Below are 11,445 nucleotides of genomic sequence, written 5' to 3' on the forward strand. Positions count from 1 at the left end.
GGGCTGTAGATTAGGTGACCTGTAGTGACTGCTCATCCCACTTAGATTTTCCTCTGAAATGCTTTTATAACCCTACCGATGTCAAAATGGGAAGCTAGAGAGCCTTGCAACCCTTCAGCAATGTTTCTTGCCTTGTAGCAGCTATGAAGAAGTTGTCATGGGCTAGGACTTGGGCAGAAATGCCTTTCAGGGCACACCTGATCCTATTCTGTGATCTTTTGTATCTATTTTTTGTTCAGTGCCTCCAGTGAGGTGATGCTGGTTTTGTGACTGAGAGTATCAGTTCTCCCTTGTGTGGTTTTACTCACAGAAGAGTCAGTGACATAATTCAAGTGCATTTCCATGGGAATAGAGCCAGCGGTAAAAAGCTGCTTCAGCAAAGCAACTTCCTTTGTGTGGTTTTTAGTTAGCTTTCTTTCTGCTCGGGGTTCCTGAACAGACTCTCACTAAGCACCATCGTGCACGCAAATACCCATTAGAAGTCTCACCTCTACTGAAGCGTTTTCTGCTGTGTTTTTTTCCATACCAAAGCTAACACTGCAGTGACAAACTTCAGATGCACAAATAATTCAGGTCTGGTCCTGCTAGAGTTAGCTATTACTATTTGCAGTGTAACACTTGTACTGCTTATAAATTAACGTCTAGGCTAGATAGATCATGAGTTCTCCTTGGCTGATGATGTGTTAGCACCTTCTGTGGGATTTCTGTGTGTTTCCATTCCATTTTTTTCTTGCTTATAGGCTTGAACGCTGAAAAACTACCACTGCATCCCCTCCCCTCCTCTCCTTTCCTCTCCTCTTTAGAAGTTGATCATGGTTAGTTCGTAAGATTAATTTAATGGACTGAATGGAAAGATGCTGTTTAACAGTATGAGAAGTATTGCATTAGGTTTGGAGAACAAAGTTACTTAGGTTTCTTACTTGCCTTGATTATTAGTCACAAAGATGCTCCGTATTTTCTAGTACTCTGCTATCTATGATTAAGAGATGTGAATTGTTAACGTTGGTAATCTACTTAATTGGATTTAAAATGTGGTCAGAAAGGTAGAATTGGGAATTTTCCTAACCAGATGAAAATTGATCAAAGTAGAAATAGAAAAGATGCTCTGGATTTACTAAGTTACTTTACAATTTAAATTTTCAGGGGGAAAATATTTGAGCAGGAACCTTTCTTGTTATCTGAATTTACCTGCTTAAGATCAGCAGACTGTATGCTTTTCCTGCACTGATTGTGAAGACAATAAGATCAATCTACTTAGCTTCTTAAATCCTGTTTAGCACTCCTGTGGTGCTTAGTGTTTAGTAAGCCAGTGTAGTGATTAGCTTGCTATCATGACCTCCAGGTAAAGCAATAGTTTGTTGAAAGATGGTGTTACGATTTTGAAGCAGGAAATATCGATTGAAATACTTAGTTAATATTGTGGAGATGATCATAAGCTTATAAAAATCATGATCATAGTATCGCCTTACAGGCTCAAAAGGCTATCAGACTGGCTGTTTATTACTTCTCCAGTTCTAGTGTGGAGTGCTTCTAAGCTTAAAATGACTTCAAGATTGTCGAAATTCTATCTGAAGCATAGATTTTATTTTTAGCTTGCTGATAGGATGTGACAAATAAGGTATTCAGAATTTGCATTTTAATGGACATATGTTCTTATTTAACTTTGAAAGAGGGCGTTCTATTGTATGTGAATGGTGGTGGAACTTGAATATCCTGCTGAGAAATAAGCCTGTAAACACACAGAATGGTCTTGGAGCTCTATATTTGTGACGCACGTGTCTGCAAAGGGCAAACTGAGCAGTTCAGTTTCTGTTAACAGATGCGAGTATGTGTGTGTTAGCTTCAACATTACAGAAATCAAGGTAGTGTTTTTCCTGAGTTATTGTGTTTCTCTCCAAATGTACTGAAAGCATTTCCAAGAGCAGCAGGAAGCATACAGTATGCTTCAGATCTGTGTATTTTTATTTCTGTGAACAGTTGAAATGAGTTTTGTGTGTCTAGGTTACATAAGTGCAGAAGTCAGTGTTAGGGAAGTTGTCAGCATTATTATGAGATGTAAGGTGTAGAACTGTTTCTTGAGATTCCAAATGGATTGAAAGTAATGAGAAAATTCTTGTTACGTCTTGTGTGACTCAGCTATCAGGTGACATGATTTGCATTTGCTTCTTAAAATAAAAAGCTGCCTTACCATAATGAACCAAGGTCAATGTGGGAATCAAGTGTTGTTTCTGCATTAGAATTGGATAATATTATTTTTATTTCATGATCTCCGCTATCATAATTCTTTTTGGGAGTCCTTCTACTTAACTTGGGGAAGATCTCTGATAAGTTTACATCACTTATCCTCCAGATGAACCTTCCTAGGAACGCACATTCTGTGTATAGATGTATATTTTGTCATACACACTGCAAGAATATCCTGCACGAGAGCAAACCAGAGAACAAGTGATGGCCTGCCCGAGGAAGTGCCTGACATTGGGAAGGCCTGGCATCATCCCCCAGTGCTCTTTGTTTGACAATGATGACCTCAAAGAAAATCACCATATCAATAGGACAAGGGGAGCACCGAGACTTCTTGGAAACAGCAGGATGACTGCTGACTGGCACCAGATAACAAATACATTAACAAATAAATAGCAAATGTAAACCTTCTGTAAGATTGTGAACCTGGAGTATGCAGCTAGTGGGGAACAGAGGAGGGGGGAGGCAAGGGGGAGAAAACGGGGTCTAAAGGCTGTCATTATGCGTCCATAGGCGCGCTCCTGCTTGCAGGACGCCCGCCATTGCAATCGCGAATAAAATCTGCTTTTATCAGAGACACCGTCCTGACAAAATTACTTGGAGATTATTTCCAACAGTCAAGCATAAACTGTGCTGGCTGGGCAACAAAGTTCTCTACAAGAAACCTTTATCAAACTCCACCAAAAATTTAGAGGTGCCCAAATATCATGAATGCATCTCTATTATTTAAGCAGCCAACACACAGCTCCAGTTCATGTCCTAACTCAGGAATTGCCTTGTAGAAACTTGTAGTTGACTTCTGTGATTATTGAACCTGTTCTCAATTGTATAGTAACTGAATTGCTCAAAAATGATGTGTAACCTGATACAGGTATTTGCAGACAATTCTTCAGTCATTCCATAGTAACTTAAAAGAATGACACTAGTAATCATGCTTTGGATGACTTTTTACCTGTGCATTACAGAAATCACTCATGTTATGTTTGAGAATTGATACCTGAGTGCAGTGCTTCTATTTGCTTGGGAACATCTGTAATTTTGCAGTACCTGGGGCAGAGATGGTGTAAGAGATGATTCTTTTACATCATTGTGTCAAAGCTAGCTGGGGACACAGATGAACGAGTCCAGGCAAGTCCAGAGCCAAGGTTGGGAAATCCTTTGTCTGGAGAACTTAAACGGACAAGTCCTGGGCAAGGGTGGCGAAATCTTTTGTCTGGGGGACAAGATGGACAAGGCCACAAGGAGAGAGAGATGAGCTGCAGCTAAATAGCTGTGAAGTGCTCCTTTGTGTGGACTTATCTCCGGATGATGGCCATCTCAGGGGGTACTCAGTGACTCTTGCTCCAGGCCTATCCTTGTCACATAGGCAGGAGAACAAGGAGGATAAAAGGGGAACCGAAAACCATGAGGATAGCTTTCTGGCAACAGATTGCTCATGAAGAAGACCAGAGGTTTCTGGAGACAGATTGCTCGTGAAGAAGAACGGAGGATTCCTGGCTATCAGATTCCTCACCAAGTGATGTCTGCATGCTCAAGAACTCTGCTGGGCCTGCTGCCTGAGCGCTGCTGCTTCCTTAAGGATTGGCTCCGTGCCCGTCTCCGTTACCTGCATGCTGCCCCCTGCTGCGTCTGCCTCAGACCTTCAAAGGTCGTGCAGCAGGACGCTGCTGGATCCTGGTGGTGACTAGCCGTGCTTTACGCAACTCTTGCTTCTTTCCCGTCTTTTCTGTCGCCTTCCTTCCCTTCCCCGTCTCCCCGATTAGGATTTGTAATAAACTGGTTGGACCAACATATTTCTGTTTCTTAATTTCTCGCCTGGTATGCAGATATTAAAAGAACCTCATCTCCCTCCTATAAATTGGAGCGAGACAGATGAAAAGTATTGTACACGAGCTGCTTACTAAGTTTATGGTGTCTTCCACAGATAGTGATTTCTGCTTTGCTTTTTCATAGCTTATACAATTATAAGTTAGCAGAAATGCTGAGGAAAATAAGGGATATTTCTCCTTTTGTCTTTGAAGTACAGTAAATTCTGGAAGATGTCACTTGGCTGTTATGTAGCATTTTAGTTCCAAAAATATGAATACATGTTTGACTTCCCTGTAGACTCAACAAAATAAGATGAGAATTAACATGGATAATTTAGAAAAGCAGTTGAGACTTCAGTTTTGTAGTGTAGTTTTATTGGATGTGAAATAGAATATGGTTGTTCCAGAACAGCAGGCATCATTGGCGAGCAGTAATCCTTCTAGGTGATCAAAATCCTGGAGGGGATTTCATGCATATGAGTGAGTTATTTAACTGGCACAGAGTTTCTAAGCACTACAAGAGAGAAAATGCATTTACAAGGAATTGGTCGGTTGGTGCATCAAGCCAGTAGTTTGTCTAAAACTGCCAATGGAACACAGGAATTACTATAGCTGTGAGGAATGAATTCACACATAGGTCATACATTCATTCCACATTTGTGCAAATCAGAAACATGCTCTATTTTCTTAGGGTATGTTTCAGGAAATTTTCAGTATCTGTGAACAAGTCATCCAGAAATTCAATGTGTGAAGTACAGATGTTGATTACTTTATTTGGGCATTTAATTAAAAGTATTCTATATAGTAGTGTATCTTGACAGTTTTCTGGATGACTGTAATGAAGTGCTGTAGTGATTTCTTTATCAACAGTAGTATGGAGTCTCTATCGCCATAGATAGTTAACTGCTTTTTCTGTGGTTTTTTTGTTTTTTGGGGTTTTTTTAATCCAAAGCAGAGGAAAACTTGTACAAAATACAGATTGCATGTATTGTAATAATTTTTAGATTTTGCAGCGTAATTCCTGCAGTTTTGTTTGATGGCTTCTCAAAATAACTACGGTTTCAGACTGCTTAAAATAACAAAAGAAGGTCTGCAAATTGCCTCTTGTGCACGAAGGTGAGCGAGGCCTTCAGAGTAGCATATACAGGGGTACACATATTCAGAGATAACAAAACACTTCAACTTTTTAGCTAACTTATTTTTCTTTTCTGATTCAGTTATTGACAGTACCAAGTATTTTTCATAGGACATTCATTCTGAAGAGATGAAAGTCTTGTATAAGTCTTAAATATTCATTCGCTTTGAAACGTGGATAATTCTGTATTAGAGATTTAGTATGTAGACAACAGAATTTGTTTGCTGTTATATTTAGAAGCTACAATGACATTGCTTAGTATTTCAAGAGAGACATTTTTGTAACTTGTTACAAATTTCAACTGTGCTGCTGCTGAAGGTTTAAAGGAGTCAGAACGTAATTTGCTCTAATCCCTTGCTGATTATATGGATGTTATTTGCATTTACAGCCATCTTGCAGTTTGAAAATTGATATTCAAGCTGGCCAGGACTTGCGTCCAAGGTCGGTCAGGAACACTGTGATTGCATGACAGTTCAGATTGGATGCAAAACTTGGCCTTGAGCAGTCAGTAAAGGTTCTAGGATGTCTTCCAAAAGGAGAGGTTAGAGGTCACAGATAAAGAGCAGGAAACTGTAATTGTATCTTATTTAGCTCGGGTGTCCCTGGAAGTTCTGATTACATTAAAAATCCTCAATCATCTCAGTGTTTGTTTTGCTGGCAGGTACAGAGAATCTGCAGCTGATGGAACAGCACCTTCAATTTGTTCCTTATGCTGTGGAATTTAGGAGGCTCATGCACTTCAATTAAATGAAATTGCAAAACTAAATAACAGCTTGCCATCCGTCTGAACTTCTCAGATCCATTGGCAGCTGTGTGCTCTGGAAGGGGGAAGATTACAGTAGGCAAAATGGATGTGTTAAAACTGCTGTCTGTGTTCAGAGTAGGTGTGTGTGGTGCAGAATGTCTCCTGTACCTAATATCTTCCTCTCTGTCAACGATGTCTTCTGAACAGAAGTTACCCTGACTGGGGCACAACAGTACCTGTCCTCATCGGCTTCTTCGCGTACGCTGGAAGTGCTGAAACCCCTCATGCTGAAAAAAGTTTACTGTGCTCTTGAATAAATGTGGCATTTTATTTGTAATGAGATAAATCACAAGACAATGATCAGAAAACATGTGGCTGAGATGGAAATGGCAGAGAGAGAACTAGGTGCCTGGACTCAAATACACAATGTGGAAATCATCTGTTTGTTGGCTGTTCAGGCATGTTTGTTGTCAGACTCAGTTGGACGAAAACCACCCATCTGGAGCCCACGGTGTTGTCTCCCTCTCCTGTGAAATACTTGAGTAGGCTGGCTCAAAAAGATAATCAGACTTCAGTTTGTTCAACAACTGGTTTTGCGACTTGAAATGTACACGAACTGTGTTGTATCGTTGTACAAGTTGGAATTTAATTGAATCCTCATGCTTAATCCTTTAGGAATCTCTCACACCTTTTCCCAGAGTATCATGTTCAGTTCTGCTGGTCCTGCACTGAAACCCACACATAGAAACCTCAGTAACTGAGAACTTTCAGGGAGACACCAAGGGCTGCTACTCCAGCAAGGAGATGAAATCTTTGTTCCAGTGTATGATTATACAAAAATATTCACCAGTGGTTATCTTTGCTGAGGTGACGTATCTGGACTGAGCTGTAGCGAGTTTGAATGAAATGAAAGCAGGAAGAATATATGGAGTTTTGTCTCTTATCTGTCCTGCGCTTTATGAGAAAATGGAATGAAGATTTTCAGTGAAGGGAAAAAATAGCAAAGCTGTCAAGCATCAGGCATACAAAATAACTCAAGTAATTTTTTTTTTCTTTTGACAAGAATGTATGAAAGATTTTGGGCTTGATATGCATTGGAAATGAGAGTGCTGGGTCTTTCCATATTTCAGTTTTTCATCCTCAAACTTTGCTCAAAGCATGCTTTCTGTAAGTCTGAGAAAGTTATTGTCATGTTTTTAGAAGCTGATAACTTTCTACTCCCTGTTGCCGGGTGTTGCTGAGTGCACCTAAGTGTAATAATGGTTCAGCTCTTCACTCTGTACCGCTAAGACCAAACTAGGCACTACTGTTCACATTAAATAATTAAAAATTTCTGAAGTAGAGCGTGTTTAAAAAAAAAAATGCAGTGCATACATGGCGTTATGGGTAACTTCTTACACTATGTGGGGACAAATTCTTTTTCTGTTCTCATTTATTTTTTACCTGAGTTTTTGTGCCACAGAAGATTTTTTTTTAATCTTCTAACGCATTGAACATAAATTGTCTTTAATTGACTGGCATTTTAAGTTGATGCATTAAAGCTAAGGGTTTGAGTAATGATTAGAAAGTAGCGGATAGCCTTACTAAAGTATTTCTGAATGATCAAAATCTTAGGCTGCTTTAATTAGGAAATGAAACTAGCACTCAGGTTGAATAATCTTGATATTTAATTTTTAATACTCTAGATAATGAATTTTGTTTAGTAGTACTACACTAACAAGTCCTCTTCTGGACAAGTGTTCTAACCAGGAAGGTTTTCTCCTTATCAGATTGATGTTTGATTCTTTCCTCACATGGAGAAATCCGTCCGTGTGACCACAGGTATGGTGATTTGATTTTGCAGGTTCTTCCTTCTCAGGCTATTTTACATATAATTATCTTGCTTTTACAACTCAGTATTATTTCAGCTACTTGTTTCAGTGTGCTGTATTTACACCCTGCAAGGTTTCACTCAACTTCCTGCTTTGGTGCTTCTTTTCTTCCAGTGTAGACAGATGTTGAGATGATTCTGCGATCGCAGTGTAGTACATATCCCACTTAGTGCTCCTGACAGCATTAGGTAGGTAGAATGCACAAGGTACAGGAGACAGCCCTTAGGCAAATCAAAATATACATTATTTACAGACATCTCAGCTGTTCTGTGGCCTGAACAATCTTCAGATTCGGATAAAACAACAGAGAACAGAAGGAGGTGATAAAAACAAGAACATTAGGATTCATAAAATGCTTTGCATAAGTAGTAACAAACACTTTCGTAAGGGCAGCTCAGGTGATGGATCTGGACAGTGAGTTGATGGTAGCTTTCCTCCCTGAGAGACAGTGTATACCTGAGCTTCAGAGAGCTTTGCGACACGCTTTAAAAATCAGGAATGATTCCAATACTTCGCTCACGCAAGAGAGTAGTTTTTCAGTCCATATTCTTGGGTTTAAGCCTGGCAGTCAATTTTGAAAACAAAAGGACTTTGAGGGAAAGCCCCTGACATTAATAAGGGGGGGAGGGGGAAAGGAATATATAGAATTTTATTTTGAATCGCTTCTAAAATGGAGGCATGATTTACTTGTGGAGAAAAGTCAGTGCAATTTGAAACATTATCATGATTTCCTAAGCTGTGCTACAGTGCTAAATTCCTTTTGTAAAATACTTCAGTTGCAGTTCAGAGGTAGTACTATGCAGTAATGTTTCTCCAATAGCACCTTACGTAACAGTTCAATAATGGTCAGTGATCTAGTGGCATGATAGAGGAAAAATGAAACAAGCAACGCAGTGGACGCATTTAAAGCAGGATTCAGCTTTTGTTTGTGTTCCATTCCTGCCCGCTGGCTTCGGTTTAGCAGCCTGAAATGCAAGCTGGAGGATGTAGTGTGGTTCCTTGTTTGTACCCAGAGGTGTACAGTGATTACTCTGTAGAAAGCCAGCAGAGCTGGGGAACACACAGCCTTCTAAGGTGGGGGCCGCTGTGCATGTTGACAGATATATGATGTGTCGTGGAGAAACACAGCCCGGGCCATTTCGTAATTTGTTTCTGATAAACTAATTTCTAAAATGAAACGTTGCTTCCTCTGCATATAGATTTAAGCTGCTACATTGTTTTGGCAGGATAGTGTTTATACATTTTATTGTCTTTTTCTCCCTCTGAGTTGGTGGAGCACGAGTAGACCTGAATGTCTTAGTTATTAATTATTGCTGGCTAATTAATCAACATCTCCAGGTTCAGATGATTGCCTTCTGGAACTTAGCTTAATTCATCTCCATCAGGCAATACATAGGGACTTTAATTGCCTCGTGATGTTGTCTAGAATAGATCAGCTAATACCGTAAGGGTCTGATTGCATTTCTTTGAGCTAAGCAGTGTATGTATGTGTTCTGCCCTTATTCTCATTGCACACATTTATCTTAGCGGTGTCACGAGCTGGATTGAGGGCACATCATCAGAGTGCGATCAGGAGCAAGTATGTTGAAGTGAATAGTAAATTTAGGTTTGCAATGTGAAAAGAATAACCCTACAAGGCACGTTGCGTAAATTTCTGCGTGCTGACAGATGGGCCACTGGAAATGCTCCTTTCAGTGGAAATGTTTTAAAACACCAAGAGAAAAGTATAACTGTAACACTTTGCATGCTTATAAGATGAAAATAAATAAATCTCCACATATTTCACTCACTGGAATTCACTTAGCTTCATTTTGGAGTGCTGGCTATGTTTTTAAATTTCAAAGTGTATCTGATTATTTATCCACTGTTTGGGAGAAATGATTCAGATCTGTTTAATGTAGATGTTCTTTCTATTTTAGACCCAAGACATTTCCATATTATTTACTATTTTCATTTCTGTTTTGAATTTCACTGACACTAGAAAAAAATACAATCCTATTTCTTTAATTAATAAAGCCATAATAATTGCATTTTTATTACTTTCAATTTAGATGCATTCCTGTCCCTGTGGGTGACTGGTTTTGAACATACTATGAGGTGGAACACTTCAAATAAGAGGGCAGAGCAAACCTCTGTTGAACTGAATAGACTTCTTTGCCTAGACTTCAAAGGAGAAAAGGAGCATAATTAATTACAATTGAAGGAACAAGAGGAAACTAGAAGCCTTGATTTGAATGTGCTTTGGAGCAGAGCCCAAAGAGAGATAAGAATAATCTGCAGCAGGTTCAAATAAGGAAGGTGGGGTAGCAATCTAGATACATAGTACTGCTGTATAAACAGACATCAGCTCAGCGTAGTATGAGAGGAAAACATGCTAGGAAGGACCGTGGTGGGAGATTTGTGTGGCTTGGTGTCTCGGAGGACCTATCGATGTCCCTATGAGGGACTTGTGGGAGCTGTTTTGAGTGAAGAGGGAGGGCAGCCACAGCACAGTGAAGTTCCTCTCGTTTAGTGTAAATAATGTAAATGCACTAGACACTCAGCCCTTTGGTTGTATGTCTGCTCTTGTACCTAAGGAGGATCTGTATGGAAAGAGGCTGTGAAGTGTGGCCCAGCTGAAAGCCTCATGTCAAAGGCACAGAAAAGCAGAGGTAGCTGGTGGCTGCACAGCCTCCTTCCTCTTGGTGTTGAGAATCGGAGCTTCAGAAGCCATTACTGGCAGCTGAGGTGTCTAACTTGCTCCTTGGGACTCCCTGATTCTTAGGAAAAGAGCAGGAGCTGTCGTAAGTGGCAGCAATCCACAAACCCATATTTTGCCAGGTCATCCATTGAGGAGGAAGGGCAAGTGACGCTGCAATCTGCCTTCAAGGGCCAGTAACAAGGTGTATGCTATATTGATATTTATTAGTTGTCTAAAGGAATAATGAGCTTGTAGAGAAAGTAACTGTGAGGACTTGTTGACCACCAATTGACAGAAATGGTTTGGTTCACATAAAAATTAAGAATTTGACATGAGTTTCAAAGCTCATTTGGTATTGAATTGTTCTGCAGTGTTTGTTCCTGAGGTAGGCTGAATGTTGCTGCTGGATGTTGTCATCTTGGTATGGATGTGTGACAGTTTATTATTTAAAAAGCAACGCTATCCAAATATTATCCAGGCAATACATTTTTTTTTTAAAGAAGTTTTAGCACGTAACACTTAATTTTAAGGTGAGAAAAGAGCTGAGGACTGCTGCTGGTGCTTGCAGAGGAGCTTGTTTCCTCTCAAAGAACAGGGGGAACGGTCCAGGTTTATCTTGCTGGACAATTAGTATTTCTATCAAATGACAAGCCTTTAAAAAGTCATTATTTGGGAGGGTGGTTATTCAGGCACGTATTACTTAAGACACGCCAGTTACTTTGTTCGTTTTTAGCAATAGGTTAAGAACTGGAGATGAATTCCCATTTCATTTGCCAGTGGGAGTGTTCTTCTAAAGTAGTAACAGCTGTCCCCAACTGCCTGCCTTGCATCCTGTGAGTTCTGGCTTGCATGAGTGCCTCCCCCAGGTGTCAGTGATAGCCCTGTGTAGGAGGTGGCTGCCTACTGGGCTTCTTGGGGGGGTTGCCAATGTGTGCTTACCCCACACCTGTGTGTTGGAAGGCAAG

Source organism: Tympanuchus pallidicinctus, unplaced genomic scaffold, assembly GCF_026119805.1.
Source record: "Tympanuchus pallidicinctus isolate F22 unplaced genomic scaffold, pur_lepc_1.0 scaffold15, whole genome shotgun sequence".
Taxonomy (NCBI): Eukaryota; Metazoa; Chordata; class Aves; order Galliformes; family Phasianidae; genus Tympanuchus; species Tympanuchus pallidicinctus.